Source organism: Pinus tabuliformis, chromosome 8 (assembly GCF_031772625.1).
Source record: "Pinus tabuliformis cultivar Carrire ecotype Pingquan chromosome 8, CPIR1, whole genome shotgun sequence".
NCBI classification, from domain to species: Eukaryota; Viridiplantae; Streptophyta; class Pinopsida; order Pinales; family Pinaceae; genus Pinus; species Pinus tabuliformis.
Genome location: NC_142294.1, coordinates 97,516,409 through 97,533,211, shown reverse-complemented (window position 1 = coordinate 97,533,211; position 16,803 = coordinate 97,516,409).

Below are 16,803 nucleotides of genomic sequence, written 5' to 3'. Positions count from 1 at the left end.
TTTCTTCCCTTAGACTGTCTGTGGTCTCCTAAATAAATTCCTCCTCTGATAGGGGGTTCAATCTTTGCCTTTTCTCCCCTGGTTGGTCTTCAGGACCGCTGATCGGTGTGTCTTCTTGCCTGTCCCTTTTCTTGCCTCTCTCCTCATTTAGAGGAGTTTGTAGTATAGGGATTTCTGGTGCTTTTGTTTGTGCTGGAGGAACCTGCCCTTGGCCTTGTTCCTTTGATGTAGCTGGTTGGTCTGTCATTATGTCCTGTTCTGAACCTATTACCTCTTTGCCCTTTGCTGACCTTGTGCTGGCTTTTTGTGTGGGCTGCTGAGAAGTCCCGGCAAAAGATGTATCACCTCCTATGTGCTGGGGCAGTTTGAAGGATACCTATCCAAAAGAGTCCAGGTCAAGCGTTTTTTCAAGCCCTTTCATGGCTTTTTCCAATTTTTCTTCTTCAGTAATCTCTTCAACTAATGTGCCTTCTACCCATTCTTGTTGGTTAGCATATTGTTGAATTTCAGGGATTTTGTGGTGAACATATGTTGTAAGCTTGTTTTTCACTTTTCTATAACTTATGAAATGTTCAGGGTCATATGGTGCCCAATAAGAGCTTTGTTTTAGCATAATTTGCTCCCCTAAAATCTTATCTGCCTCCTCCCAGGCTTCCCTTTTATTAAAGATAAAAGGGCCCAATTGATTTCTTATTTTGAGTTGTGCCTTTTTCCTAGCACCATAGAAATGAGTCAAATCTGAACTAATAAATTGCTTGAAGTATTCCAGGGCAAACAGTGTCATAGGTACATACTTTGGCAGCTTGTAGGGGCATAATTCACAGCCATAAATCCCGATCTCTATGTGATTTTGGTAAAAGTACCAGTCACCTATATTGTAGTCTTTTGAGAGATGTAAAATTTTCTGTATTTCAGTAGAGAGCTTCGCAGGAGGAGTTGTCATCAATAAAGAAGAGGCTAGATATATGAATAGGTCAATAAACTCACAATATGTATAAGGGGAGTTATGGACTTCATGGAATATTGAGGTCCAGAAAATTACAGACCTTCGCTCTCCCTTGAGATCCAATTTTATGAGGGGAATTTGAAAACTATCTAGTTGATTGTACAACAGCAAATGATATATGTATGATGTGTATTTGAACACTCTTTCTCGGTCCAGGCTCATGAGCTCATGGATCTTATTAGCTATGAAGGTGGCGTAATCATATTGGACAGCAGGGGGCTGTCCTGGAGTAAATATGGACAACAAAACTAAGATAGTCTCATCAATATGCTCACTGGTTTTAAATCCCAAGATATAAGAAATCATGTCAATAATGAATTGTCCAGCTTCATTGAACTAGACCTGATTAAAAGAAGGTGGCTGCCTGGGCTGGCGATCTGGTTTCATGAATAATTGAGCTATTCTGGTTATCTCTACACTGGGCAGTTTTGCACCTTGGTCAAGCAAGAATTCCATGGTGAGAGGAGCCAGAGGCTGAGTTGGATTAAAGTGCAACATCTCATTTATGGATTGAGGGGTAATATAGAAGAGGATAGTCCCAGATGGAGCCATAACTGCTCTTTGAGTGGGGTCATAATTGGCACAGCATAAGTGGATGAGATCAGGAAGCACATTTACTGAGGGGAGGTAGTACATAGGCATGTTGGACTCCCAAATTCCATAGACATCAGTATTGCTATGGTAGCTATTCCTAATTTCACAAAAAGCTTGAAGGTGAGGCTTGTCACCAATCATATGATTAATTTGGAAATCTCTGTTAGCAAGGGGCAACCATTCCAATTCTTTGTGTGGTGCATTCAAGGGGGCAACATTCAGGGCCACTGGAGCCTCCATTTTTCGAATTATCTTATGACTTTTCAACTTGGAGTTTGGGTTTTTGTAGCAACAGTAGGTAGAATTATAGTTTATGGAGGTTTCTCAGAGAATTCTACAGGCCAAGACAGGTTTGAATTTAGCTTGGTGGATGATTCTGCAGGGGGAGATGGAGCCTACGGGATTTCTTGGAAAAAATGGATAAAAGAGTGGCTATGGTGCACGAGTTTGAAGGTAGCACCGAGATTTTAATTCTAATTTGGGTTCTCCGGGCAATTTTTACAGAGAAAGCTAGAAAAATAGGTTTTAGGAGTAGGATTTGGGTAAATACTTGTTTAATTGATGCCCTGTGCAAAATGTAGGTGGCAGACCGAGCTGAGGGGTTGCGCTGTGGAGTCAATTTCTCTGGGTGGCAGACTGTGCAGTAGAAATGCCGCTTTGAACATGAAAAAGCATGCAAAAGTCACATAGAAGGAACAAACAGAAATAAACGAAAAATGACATTTTACGCCTTTTTTAACAAAAATTTGATTTTGGCAGGGTTTTGGCATGCTTTGGTTGGGTGACGTCAGCGTGATGTAATATTTGTCGTGTAGTGGGGGTACGGAAGCTGACTTGGTGCTGACGTGGTGGACACAGTGAATGTTACAATGGTGAGGTGGCAGATGACGTGGGCGATGATGTGGGCGATGACGTCAGCGGCGGGGAGCGAGGGGCGGTATATGGTATTATCGCACCGCTTTTTGGACAAAGACGGTTTTGGGTGGAGGGGATGCGATAAAACCAGGCGACAACACGTGGATTCTATACGATGGTAAAACTGCCATTTTCCCGAAGGCTAACGTTCCGTCATCGGAGGGGTCACAATATTCGTATGGGTCGTTGGATCTACGTGTTATGATCCGATGGCCGGCGACAAACAAAACAGGCGGAGAGCTAGAGTATGGGACCCATGCAATAATATTTAATGTTTTGTAATGTTTTTGTGTGTATTTAGACTTTGGACAAATTTTTGGGTTTGGTTATTCATTTAACCAAATGTTAAATGAAATCCATTGTTTATATGGGCGTGCGGGGAGGGTTGTCCACAAGGTTTTGGATAAACCTTGGACCCCCGTTAAAACATTAATATATGGCTTTATTTAAGCCTGGGGCGGGATATTAAAGTTTTGGGTTTTTTATGTAGTTTATATATAACAGGGGCGAGGAAACATTATATAGGAGTTATAATATAAAGTTAGTAGGTTAATATGAGCGGTAGGTTTAAACAAAGTGCTAAGTTTTGAAGAGTGACTTAGGCTTTAGGGAAGTGAAAAGGATTGAAGTCATGAATTTTTAGATACTTAGCATAATGGAAGAAAAGGATTTTTACACAAGAAATGTGGCTTAGTTCTCCTAAGTAAAACCAAAATTTCACTTGGTCTTTTCTATGAAATGAAGTGAACTAGGTGCATTGAGCAAATCTCAGTGTCCTTGAGGGGAAATTAGTAAATGTTCTTGGAGAAATGGGAGGGGAAACTAGTCATGCTCCAAATGTTTTGTAGCCACCTTGCTATGTCACTTGTGATATCCATGAGGTAGATCATATTCAAAAAGACAAAACTTCTCATAAACCTGCTTTTGCAACATCAAAACTGCCTACCCAGCCTATTTAACCTAACATTTTTTCTTCCTTTTTGCTTGGGTGCATTTGAACTAGAAAATTCTTTCTCTCTTGTTTTCTTTTAACTGCCCTCCTATCTAAGTCTGCCCTTATCTCTTCCAGGGGCTCAAATTTAACTGTTGAGCACCCTTGCTTCTCTACCTAACTACTGATCTGCCAAGCTTGCACTATTTGGACAGATTTCATTCACTATTTCTAAAACAAGAAATTTAAACATGGACTGGCCAAGATTAAGTTGTTTGGTGATCCATCAAGTGTGACAGAAGTCATTGATTGCACATATTGAACTTCTTTGCAAAAAAATAGGATAGTAGTGGCATTTTGGACTAGCACACTTTCTTGGTCTTTTCTTTGGGGTTCATTTTCTTTGTTTTTTGACCAATTCATTCTTCTTGCCCTTTAATTTTTCTTTTAGGGCATACCCTCTTTTCATTTTTTAAATTTTTTGATTTTTTGAAAATATGGAACCTTTGCAACATGGAAAGGATGAACATATTTGGCATTTTAACAGTCAATCATGAAATATGACACCTATTGGTATAGGAACCTAACAAGATCCTAACTCCCTCTCCCTACATATAAATTCATTCTCCTCTATTCCCAAAGGGTTGGTCTCTAATTATTTTCACCCTTATGCTAAGATAGTGCCTACATGTTATTCACTTTGGCTTGGAGAAGGAGTGCTTGGAGAGCTTCAGCTTGGACTTGGACATTCACTCAAGGAGAGATACTAACATCAAGGCCTGGGTTGTATACTTCCTCTTTTGTTTATTAATATATAAAACTGTTGGTTCACTTTCGATAAATCCTTGTGTCAATGCTTCATTTATCTTAAAGCTCCTTGATCTATTAAGTGGATTACATTTGATTATGTTTGTTGCAATTTTATGATTTGTTGTGTCTTTGGCCTCTTTTGGAGGTATTCAAATGCTATGAACAACAAGGACTAAGCATGTGGATCAAGCGATCAAGATCTTCAACAAACGAGTGCATTATAGCATAAAAGCGAGGTAGGTCTCCTTCCTCTTCTCTTATTTCGATTGTAATCTATGAAAGTGTCTTGTAGATTGTCTCATTTGTTGCTAGACCCACTCATTGGGCTAGATGGATCGTCTCTATTCGTAGAGAGGATTTACCTACTCAAAAAAATGGTGACTCCACTTGGGATCGACCTAGAATCTCTGAGTGTCCAAACTGATTTTAAACTGAGTTCTCCTCCACTTGAACAACATCAACCTCTAGTGGATCTTAAAGTTGATCCCTTACCTTCTTCACCTATTTCTTCACCCCGTTCTTCCTCTTCGCCCAGTGAAAGTCTACATTCTAGTAACCAGGGAGCTAAGAAGAAGAAGAAGAAGACGAATAAGAAGAAGCAAAATAGGCAAGGGGGCAACTAAGAAACCATTGCTACGGATGCAACTGAGGTAGAAAAATATTCCAATTAGCCCTGGAAAGTAAAATTCCCTCGCATGTTATGTAAGGCTTTCCACCTTCTTCAAAATTGTTCTGGTATTCCCAAGGTCTTACAAGTGTGGTCCACAGATTGAAGTCAACTTTTGTCAACAAGCTTTGGAGATCATGTTGGTGATAAAACTTCAACTAGTGACAGTAAAGCTCATTGGAAAAAGGGAAAAGTCAAATTTCCCTATAATATGTGTGAAGGTAATCATCCCATTCACCTTTGTCGTGTTATGGATGAAGCTTCCAATTAGTTGGAAAACCTTACAGCTTCTCAACCTCGTCTTCCGGCTGGGTATCTAAAGCCTTCCACTAATCCTTCACTAGTTGATTTAGTGATTTATTGAAAGTCATCTTTGGTCAATCCCACTCTCTCTCAAAGTGAGTCTCACGAGTCCATTCTTGACCAACCATTGGTTGAAAAAATAGTAGACTTGGGTCCACCTTCAGTTAACCCTATCTCTTCGGTACAGAGTGAACCTCATATTACTCAGGTTCTTCTGGTTTCTTCAGTTTCGAATATACTAGAGGTAAATCCTCCCATTCCCAAGGTGCATGAGAGCAGTTCTCCTATTTCCACAGAGCAAGAGGGAAGCTCTCACGTTCCTACAACAACCCCTCCAAGTAGTTTAGTCACTTGTTTTGATTGGAGTCGATTGGTAGGATATCATCTTCTCTCTTATGTGTCTTTCCATATTACAGTTCATGCTTACCATATGGACGTACCTAGCATAGTCATAGACGGGGGCGCATCTGTTAGTATTTTGTCCTCAACTACTTGGTAATTGTTAGGTTCTCCACAGCTTGTCCCCATCACCTAGAATCTGTTAGATTTTAACAGAGCAACCAATCAACCGTTAGGGATCCTTCCTAAGTTACCTATTACTTTGGGAGGAAAGACAATCTATATAGATGTTATGGTTGTCCAAAGCCTATTGGATTTTAATCTTCTCCTTGGTCATGATATGTCTATTCCATGGGAGCTCTTGTCTCTTCCCTCTTTCGAGTGATGTGTTTCCCACATGAAGGAAGCATTGTGATAATTGATCAACTTCCATTCATTGGTTCTCAATCAACTCCCAATCAACCATCATCCCTAAATGGTTCTTATATGCAAGAAATATCTCCCCTGCCATAGGTTAATTATGTGGCCACATGTTCCATTCCCACATCTACTGATGATCTAGTAGGTGATGTAGTACACAATGTATTGGGTGCATTGGAGATCGATTGTCCCTTTGGATCCCTGGACATGTATCCCTTCTAGAGTTTTGTTCTCCCATCTCATGATAACCTCCTGGAATCCATGGTCTCTTTTGGTCTATGATTAGGTCTTTGGAGTAGATTTCCTTGTCTTGTGTCAAGCTTGTTAAAAAATGAAACAAGGACCATAAGGATCATTATTTTACTATGTCAACCTCAATAAAAAAAGAAATAGGTTCCCATGAGGATAGGTCTTTTGCTATTTCAACCTCATTAAGAAATGAAATAGGTTCCCCTGAGGGTAGTTATTTTACTATGTCAACCTCGTTGAAAAATGAAATAAGGTGTCATGAGCATGGTTATTTTCCTATGTCAAGCTCATTAAAAAATGAAACAAATCCCCTTCCAATTTGAGTCTTTGATTAGATATCATAAAATCCGAGTCTAGCCTAATTGATCACGTAAGTGATCCTTCATTCCATCCACCTGTTAGTAACCAGTAGTCTACTTAGGTGAATGAAATGAAACTTGGGGGGGGGAATGTACCACAAATTGAGTCATTATGCTGGGGGCATCAAAACTTATCTCAAGCATAGTTTGTCTTTGTTTCAAGCTTGTATATAAATAAAACTAAACCCAAGCATAGTTTGTTTCTGTTTTAAGCTTGTGAATAAATGAAACGATCTTCAAGCATACTCAAGCATAGTTTCTCATGTTTCAAGCTTGTGTAAAAATGAAACCATTCCCACTTTACATCTAGTGATTGCTGTTTTTATCAACCTATTTTTGCTAGATGAGCCTTGTTTTTTCATTCCACCATCATCATGTATTTTTCCAATCATACACTTTCAGTTGGTTGTTTTACCTTTGCCTGAGGAAAATTTGTGATGAGTGATCTTTTTAGCTAGCTTCTTGACCTATCCATCATCACCGAAACTAGTTTCTATCCTTTTATACCACTCGTTCCTCTGGGTGGAGTCATCTTTAAGCTCTTTTATGATTCTCAAAAGATGAAAATATCATCGAGTCCTTGTATTTTAGAACTTGTTAAATTAAATGAATTGACGTCGTCTCAGTATACATTTACCCCATTTTCGGGCTAGGATTTATTATTTACGAAAAAGGAACACCTTGGTCAAAATGGTCAAGAGGTTCTCTTGAATATTGTTTTCTACCTTTTCGAGTTTGAGAGACAAATTATGAAAAGGGACTTGATGTAGTTTATTTTTTTTTTCTTTTTCAAACTCTCTAAATATGAAAAATCCACTGAGTTATTCTTTTGTTGGACTCGTAGAACTTAAACGATGAAGGTATTGTCACCATGACAAGACAGATTTTCTCCTTCCTAGGACTCGTAAAACTTACTAGGATGGATTCATTCAAAGAATGAACTTATATGAAAAGTATATTATATCCCCTTAAAGCTTGCGATTAAAAATAATTGGGGTAATCACCAGAAATAGTGGGGAAAAACTACAAGTGAAACATGTCTTGTATAGACAACATGTCGCTCTTGAACATGACACTCATCTATTTCTCGTGTCGGGTTTGGGATATCCTCACTCAATCACTTTTCCGTTTGGGTTTGGGTGATCCATTTTTCCTCTCATCTGACTATTCCACTTCATCGTCATGACCCTTAGTCCTATTTTGGGTCAAATGTTGCCACACTCTAGAGTTTTGTTGCTAATATGTTCGAGGGAAGTCCTATCTGCAGTTTACTACCTGTACATTGTCTGACCTTTGCCACAGTCTTGGATCATACTCATTTATTCCACTTTATTCCTTGTTTCATGTCTATGATGAGGGAATCATTATGGCCCTCCTTCGATGGGTCATTTCCTGTCGACTTCAGCTCATTATCCAGGAATATGACTTAGAAAATTCCTTTCATTACCTTAGAGCTTGCATGCCTTAATGGAAAGTTATTTGCATTCGACAACATGTTTTCATCATTGGCTTTTGATTGCATGATTCCACGAATGTTCGACTTCAGCTTCGTTTTCACATTCATGGATTGTATTGTCGTACTTTGAGAGCCATTGTCATTATTTGTGGTTTCTCTCGTTCCTATTAATGGTTCAGATCATTGGCCGGTAATCAGTTAGTTTTCTAGCATGTCCAACTTCGACACATTCATTTGCATGTTAGAATTCGTAATTTGATTAGGTGGATATGGAGTGCAAGACCTTGATTTTTTTCTGATATAACTTAGGTTTCATGGAGTTATGTATTATTCATGATTGTATACATGTTTCCCCTATACGGATGGTTGTGACCATAAAGTGGGACCTTATATCTGTGATGATGGTGATCCTTCTATATCGGGTGGTTGTGTTCATACCATGGATCTTAGACGTCTAGACGATCCTTTTTCATTCGGATGGCTATGGCCATACTGTGGATCGTTTCACATGGTCCTTTCTATCTGGATGGTTATGTCCATACCATGGATCTTTTCACATGGTCCTTTCTATATGGATGGCTATGTCCATACCATGGATTCATGTTTTGATATATATGATAGAGGTATAAAATATGTATATGTATATACATCCTTCATTTGCAGGTCTCCTGGCAGTGTTTGTTCTAGTCCTTGCAATAGCTCGTAAATCATCACAACCATCAATCCTCGTTCTGCCTTCATGCTTTAAGGGGAATCTGTTACACGGTATTTTGTCACACCTCTTGCACTTCCCTGTGTCATACCCTAGATTGCCAAAAACTTGACAACTGTGTAGTGTACCCATCTTGATATGCAGTCCAAATCCTCCCTCAAGAACTAATGAAAAATTTCCTTGAGCCTTTCTTAAGAGAAATGAGCTCAAGACCCTAATTTTTGGGTCAGCGCGATTGTGACACTGCCCTCTCGTGCGGATGGCAGGTTGCACCATATGAGCCTTGCATTGCCAGAGTAGTTTTTTCCTGGATAATCACCCTAAGTGCTAAAAGGGAAGTTTTCCCAAAGTGGAGGAGAAGATTCGTGATCTAGAGGCTTCGAGAATGACGAGCTGGATAATGTCCATTGTGGATGTGGTTGAATTCTCCCAATATTACCCTTTGATCTTATCCCTCTAAACTTCCTCCTTGAGATGAGGACCTTCCCCTATCTTTGGTGAGATCCTAACTCCCTCTCCCTACCTATAAATTCATGCTCCTCCATTCCTAAAGGGTTGGTCTCCGGTTATTTGCACTCTTATGCTGAGATAGTGCCTACATGCTATTCACTTTGGCTTGGAGAAGGATTTCTTGCGTAGCTTGAGCTTGGACTTGGAAATTTACTCAGGGAGGGATACTAACATCAAGGCTTGGGTTGTATGCTTCCTCTTTTTTTTATTAATATATAAAACTACTGGTTCACTTTCCATAAATTCTTGTGTCAATGCTTCATTTATCTTAATGCTCCTTGATCTGTTAAGTGGATTACATTTGATTATGCTAGTTTCACTTTTATGATTTGTTGTGTTTTTGGCCTCTTGTACAGGTATTCAAACACTGTGAGTAGCAAGGACTAAGCTTGAGGAGCAAGTGATCAAGATCTTCAACAAAGGAGTACATTATAGCATCAAAGCGACATAGGTCTCCTTCCTCTTCTCTTATTTCATTTGTAATATAGGAAAGTGTCTTCTAGATGGTCTTTTTTGTTGCTAGACCCACTCATTGGGCTAGAGGGATCATCTCTTTCCACATAGAGGATTTACCTACTCAACAAAATGGCGACTCTGCTGGGGAAGCTATAACCTTTCAATCCATTTCTTCAATATGATCCTTTGATTAGTTTTACTAACCGTCAATTTCTTGGCTTGTGTGCATCAGTCTAGGTTTATACAATTACTGCTTTCTACCTTAGAGTGCTAAGTCTAGAGTTTTTTTGAATTATTTTTATTTTTTCCCATATTCCTCGCTGAGCGTGAGTTTTATCAATGATAGTCGCACCGGAAGTGCTTGTTTTTACCTGTACAGTTGTGTTGAATACCTTGCTTTCCAATGCTTTCTTGTGTTGAAAATCAACACGGTTTTTGCTATATAAAGTAGTGCTGATGACCCCGACTAGCATGGTTTTTGCTATGGAAAGTAGTGCTGATGACCCTATCAGCATGGGTTTCGCTATCTAAAGTAGCACTGATCCTTGAATGTGATATTTTTTAAGGTTTCTTCCTTAGAATCTAGTGTGTCTTGGCCCCTGAGGTCGTTTCCCATCCTATATGCTTGGCTTTGTCGGTTTTTTGATTGATTGTCTTGATTAATTTGAAAAATTTACCTCATTGGCTTTGAAGTGAAATCTGATTGAGTTCTAGGGTTTCTAGTCAATTGGTCATCGATTGCTTCTTGTTGTTGTAATTGAGATTCTGGTTTTGCTGATTGATTGAGTGTTGTTTTCTTTGGAAATCATTGAAAACATTGTTTTGTATTTTTGTTGTGGGGAAAAATGCGTATGCAAGACGATCCTATCCGCCTAAGGTGTGACAGTGCCTTAGCAAAAAACAGAGACAGCTATTCTAGTATTCTTCCTTTATGAATTAAGAATGAAGAGAGAGATGGATGGACTAACCGGTGTCTTCCGTTTGTCCCTTGATCCGGTTCCTCTTCTCTTTGGAAGTTCCCAGCTACTTTCCTTCTCGCTCGCCCAGCTTCAAGAGGTTTCTGCAAGATCACAAGAAGAGAACACTATGCAAAGACATAGATTCATATTCATAACTAGTTCAGGATTAGAAATAAACTAAATACACTAATGCAATCATACATCAAAGACACATCAGCATATAGGAGAAACCAAGATAGCTTTATTGATGAATAACAAGGTTCAGGAAGAGATACAACCAAGAGGGCTCCAATCCAGCATCTCCTTCCCAGCAAATAAAATTCCTATCTTCACCTTCCCTCAAAGAATTAAGCACCCAATAATTCCAGTCTCAAACCAATAGCAATTCTTTGCAATAACAAAATTCCAGCCTCCAACATCTAGATCTCTGGGATGAGAGATCTATATATAGATATTTGTAGAGGTGTGAGTCAGCTCTGGGTTTTTGATTAGTGTCTTCTCTCTGATAGTTCTTGATGCCACTTGGAGATCTCATTGATCTCTTACTCATCCTTGTGCGATTTTGAGAGGCAAGTGTCCCATGAGAAGTTTCTAGAAGATTCCATGATTATCCACCTCGCAAACTGTCTCCGCCACTTGTCTTTTCCTGATCAGCGCACCCTCACAGTGTATTTAGGTGCACTGAAACGCAATTCCTGTGTGTACAACCTACGCTGAATGTCAAAACCTCTGTGTTGAGGGTGCACTGATCCAGTTTTGACCAATTTTGAGTAGTTTCTGGTGGAGAACTTCTGGGAGAAGCTGTAATTTGTTGACCTTGTTCCTTTAGGAGTTGTAACAACACTTTTAAGGACTTAGGAGCCTTTAGTTTATGGACATTTCATGCTTATAGCTGTAAGGCACAAAAATGTCTATAACAGTTGCCCCCTAAAGTATGAGGCCGTTTATCGGGTGAAATGCTTTATTAGGAGGATCCGAAGTTCTTTCAATGCTGGGAGGAGACCTGTAATAAGATACAATACAATACATTATCTTTCATATTGCTTTCACGATCTAGCTGAGGCGGGCATTCCCATGCTCAGCTTTATAAATTCATTTTTCTGTACATAGAACAGACAGTTGTCTGATGGTAGACTGATAATTTTGATGAAATTATCATCCTTTGGGTAGGATGATGATCTGTTGCAATGATGTACATGTCAATGTCTTTATCTTTCCTGAATATATATATTGCAGCCCGGATGGATGAAACTAGATCCGGGGTCTTCAAACTCGTTCGATCTTCACTCTAAGTACAAGTCGATCCATGTGAGAAATGTTCTGAAGTCGAACATGGAAAGACATCGCTTGATTACCGGTCAATGAGGTAAACCGTTAACAAGCGCGAGAGGAATCACCGATAATGATAATGACCCTCAAGGTACTACAGTACAATTCACGTGGTGTGAATAGAGGACTTGGCGTCGAACACCACGCAAAATCTTTCGGTCGAAGGTCATTGATGTATACCTGTCGCCGGAAGTGAGAAACTTGCCATTGAGGCATGCAAGCTTCAAAGTACTGAAGGGGGTGTTCCTGGATCAACTTCTTGGATAATGAGCTGATGTCGACAAGAAGCAATCCGTCAAAGGAGGGCCTTAATGTATCCCACATCAGTGACACGGAACGGAGCAAATGATTTTGATGGAGGTGAAAACGATCTGATGATATATGATTCAGGGTGGCGGTCATGAAAAGAATGAAGGATAATGTATGGTAGTGGATGGGACACGGGTGACTTCTCTGAACGACTTCTCTTGAACATATGGCAACACTTATGCGATGGATCGGTAGCATTACCCCAAATATGGATGGTATGGAGAGACCATGGTGATGTGACCGGTGAATGAAACAACCCAACCCGACTGTGGTACGGAGGAAAAGTGTCATGTTCAAGAGCGACTTGCTACCATCAAAGTTTTCTTGAGTTTCTCCCAATTTTTCCCCAGTCATTGCTGACCAGTACCTCTTTATTTTTGTCAAGCTTGAGGAGGATAACATATGCTTGTTCTATAACTTGCCCTTCGGGCAAGCCCATCGCTACGTTTTAACGAGCCTAGCGACAGTGAAACTTGTTCTCGTCTAAAGACAAGTTTGTCGCTATTTAATGCCTTTAACGAGTCTAACGACAAAGATAACTCGGTCCTTTTAATTTTTAGAGAGTTTGAAAAGGTACGTAAAGTCAACTCCGAAAGTCCTTTTTCATCATCTAATCCCTTAAGTCCGAAAAAGTATAAAACACTACAGAAGGGATGATTTTTCGATAGTTTTAACGAGCAGAATAAACAAGCGTTCGATCTTTTTGTGCAATAATCCCTCAGGTCCAAAAAGATTAAAATCTAGAGGAGGGATAGCTCTTCCGGTCACTTTATCGAGCTGGAAGGCCGAAACTCGGCAATCTTTTCATATTTTACGAGTCAGATGAAAAGAGCTTAAAGAAGACTCGTCTTTTGAGGAACGAGTGATAAAACGGGTTAGCAGCTGATTCCAGGTACGGGTTGGAATTTTCCAATCACGACAGTGTCATAAGGATGGCTACTGAAATCACTCTTCGTAGCTGTTCCTCAAAATGGGTAAACAATCATATGGAGGTGAACGATCGGCCAATGGAAAAGTGGAGGTGACGGGCAAACACGACCAAGGTTTTAATGGCTGATAATATTACATTCACGGTGGTTATTTACCGGAATAGTTCATTTTTTAACGAGCTTAAACGCGAGTGGAAACATTTGCTCGATCTTATGTTTATTTTTTAACGAGCATGAACTATGCGCTAAAACTGCTCGGATCTTGCGTTTATTTTTTAACGAGCATGAACTGTGTGCTAAAACTGCTCGATGCGGGTTTATTTTTTAACGAGCTTGAACCCTGTGGTAACACTGCTCATGATAAGTTTGCATGCCCCCAGCATAACAACGCAAATCGAGGTGCATGCCCCCCAAGCTTCATTGCATTCAACTCGGTGGTTGGAATGAAGGTTTACCTTTGAGATTTGGAAAGGGGATTGTTTCATTTTTTAATGAGGTTGACACAGTAAAAGAACTATCCTCATGACTCCTTGTTTCATTTTTTAACGAGGTTGACACGAGATAAGAACCGTCCTCAGAGCCCACTGTATTTACAGTATTTCTATTAGGGCGATGATCCACGCTGACAAAATGTTTAGGAATCTTCCGAATCCATTAGATATAGAAGATTCCATATTGTAGGTTTCCACTGTGGCCACCTCCGCCAGATTACTTGCAGGCGGTAGGGCAAAAGTACCCATTAAGGCAGGGTCTTTTAGGAGACCTACTCCAATATTTTGAAGCGAATGATTGCTTCCATGGATCATTGGAATGCTTCCCGTAACTTGTGAACTGTCGGGGAGGAAAGTTTGTTGGTCGACGACTGTAATTCCTCCTTGAAAGGGAAATGAAATCTTCCTGAAGTAGGTCGACACAACAGCAGCCATAGCATATATCCAGGGCCTTCCCAGTAGGATGTTGTAATCGAGGTTTCCGTCGATTACTTCAACATCAACTCCTACTGTTTTGCCCCCTAGTTCAACTTGCAAGTTACTTAAAATCTCGTATGGAGTGTATGATCGTCCATCAAATGCTTTTAACATCGTTGACGATCTCGACAAGGGTGGTGAGCCTAAATTCTTCTAGCAACTCATCGACATAATACACGTAGATGCCCCCTCATCAATAATTGTTCAATGAACAGTTTTGTTGAGGGCTTTCACTTGAATAAGGAAAGCTAGTTGAGCTGGTAACTGAGGGTCATTTCCTTTATGATCAAAGGCCACAAGATTGGAGTCCATTGGGTCAATTTCACCTATTGCAGATAATAAAGCTTGCTCTTGGGAGAGGCAATTTTGCAGTACCTCAAGCGTCGACATAGCGGACGGCGATTGGGCCAGGTCCTCTATTATATTATAATTCTGTGCTATTTTTGCACGAGGATTAAATGTCGACTTGTACACTACTCCCTTTGGCGACTTTATCATTTGTTCAGGAATGGTGGGTGGCACAACTTTGGTCAAAGTTGTTGTCGAACTACTAGGTTGTTCATTAGCCTTGTTATTCGATACCTGTGGATTCCCGTAATCTTTATTCCTTGCCAAAGCATCATTTTGCTGCTTTGAGATAGACAACATAAGCACTTGGGATCGGGAAACATTTTGATTAGCAACCAGTTTGGTACCCAGGCTTGGAAACGGATCAGTCAATACTGCTAAGGTTTTTGAACTCTTAAAGAGTTTCTTAACTTCAGCTATATGTGGACAATCTCTCGTCCAATGATCCTCATCGCATATATGACACCCCGCAGGGGGTTTCCTTTTTCTCCCTTTCTTTTTCTTCTTGCCCCCTGGTTGCTTCAGTTGTTTGCCCTTGTCGGTCGACGCGGCATTTACTTCCGAGGCAAGAAGTTCCTCATCTACATTTTGACTGGAAATCTTACGGGACCTTTTAGATGTAGCCTTTGTTGATTTCGTGTCTGTCGTGCCAATCACGCCATCGATGGCATGAGAGTCATTGTTTGATTTAGGAGGAGGAGGAATTGAGAATTCTAGTCTAGGGGCGTCAGGTATTTTGTCGTAGAGCGTGCCAGACTGAGTATAGACCAAGTCCAGATATTGCGCACGAGCGATGACTTGCTCTTCCGTTACGACTCCCCCCTTTGCCACATCTTTCGTGATTGTAGGAAGTAAGGATTTGATAAACCATTCAGCTAATAGCTGATCGGGAACGTACGTTTTTACCATCCTACGACGACGTCGCCACTCATGTATATGATCAGATATGTGAGTGGCCATTGTCTGTTTGAAGTTGGTTAGGAGTTCCGTTCCTGTTTCATACCTTATCGGTAATTGAAAATGGGTTAAGAAAGTCGTGGCTAAGGTACTGAAGTTGTTGAACGAAGCTCTAGGCAATTCAATATACCATTTTGCCGCTAGACCAGTTAACGTCCTCTGAAAAAGGTGAAGCCTAATCGAATCATCGTTTAGGGTGTTTAATGAACACCACAGATGAAATGTCATCACATGATTCGACGGATCTTCACCCGGATTTCCATTAAATTTAGGAATATCTGTTAGGATATAGTTAAGTTCAACTTGGTCTAGTATAGAGTTAGGTTAGAGTTAGGTAAAGTGTGTTTCTTTACCCTTGTACATTTTGTAACTTACAATCCGACGGTCACGATATGTAGTGATCCGACGGTTCACTCTCACCTCGGTATTACCGACACTTGATCCGTGGCTTGACACCCGATTGGTCCATGAGTTCTATTTAAAGCGCATGGAGGGTCATTGTTCAGGTAATCTATGCATGAAAGAAGCTTATGTAAATTTTCATTCTTTGATTAATAAATTGCCTGTAGTACCCACGTTGGGACAGGCCGTGGACTGTTTCCCTCCTTGCACTTTGAGGGTTTTAACCACGTCAAAAATACTGGTGTATTGATTTGAGATCTTGTTGTGAGCGGTGTCCTTTTGGTATTCTTTCTGAGGAACTTACCCTGTAAATTCCTACATTGTATCGGAGCTATTTGAAGGCCGCGTCCGTTGGTGATCCAAATCTGAAGTCGGTAGAACTGCATGCGGCTGTCGTTTCCTAGATCTGCTGTTTCTGACTGCTTTCGGGCCGAGAGGACTACTCTATTGCGTTCGGAGCATCTGTTCCAATGAGGAACCCCTTTCGTTTCACGCGAAAAGGTTTCCGGTAGCCCTAGCTGCGTCATTTTTCAGATCGGGAGGTATACAGTGTTTTTTTTTGCAGTTTACTGTTATTTTCTCTCTGCTTATTTCGGTCTCAGTTTATTTAGCCCTTTTTTTAACCGGATCTATACCTTTCATTTCTGCGTATGCTCTTTGCCCTACGACTCTATGTGATCTGGGCAAATCAGAAACAGAAAGGAAGGATTTTTCTCATGCGTATGCTCTTTTCCCTGCACCTTAGTGTGATCTCGGAAAATCAGAAACATTGAGAAAAATATTTAGTTTTTCGGCTAAAGCTAACCTTGAGATTTTTTTCAAAAATTTCTAGTTTTTTGGCTAAAGCTAACTTCGAGCCGCAAGGTTCGTTTTTC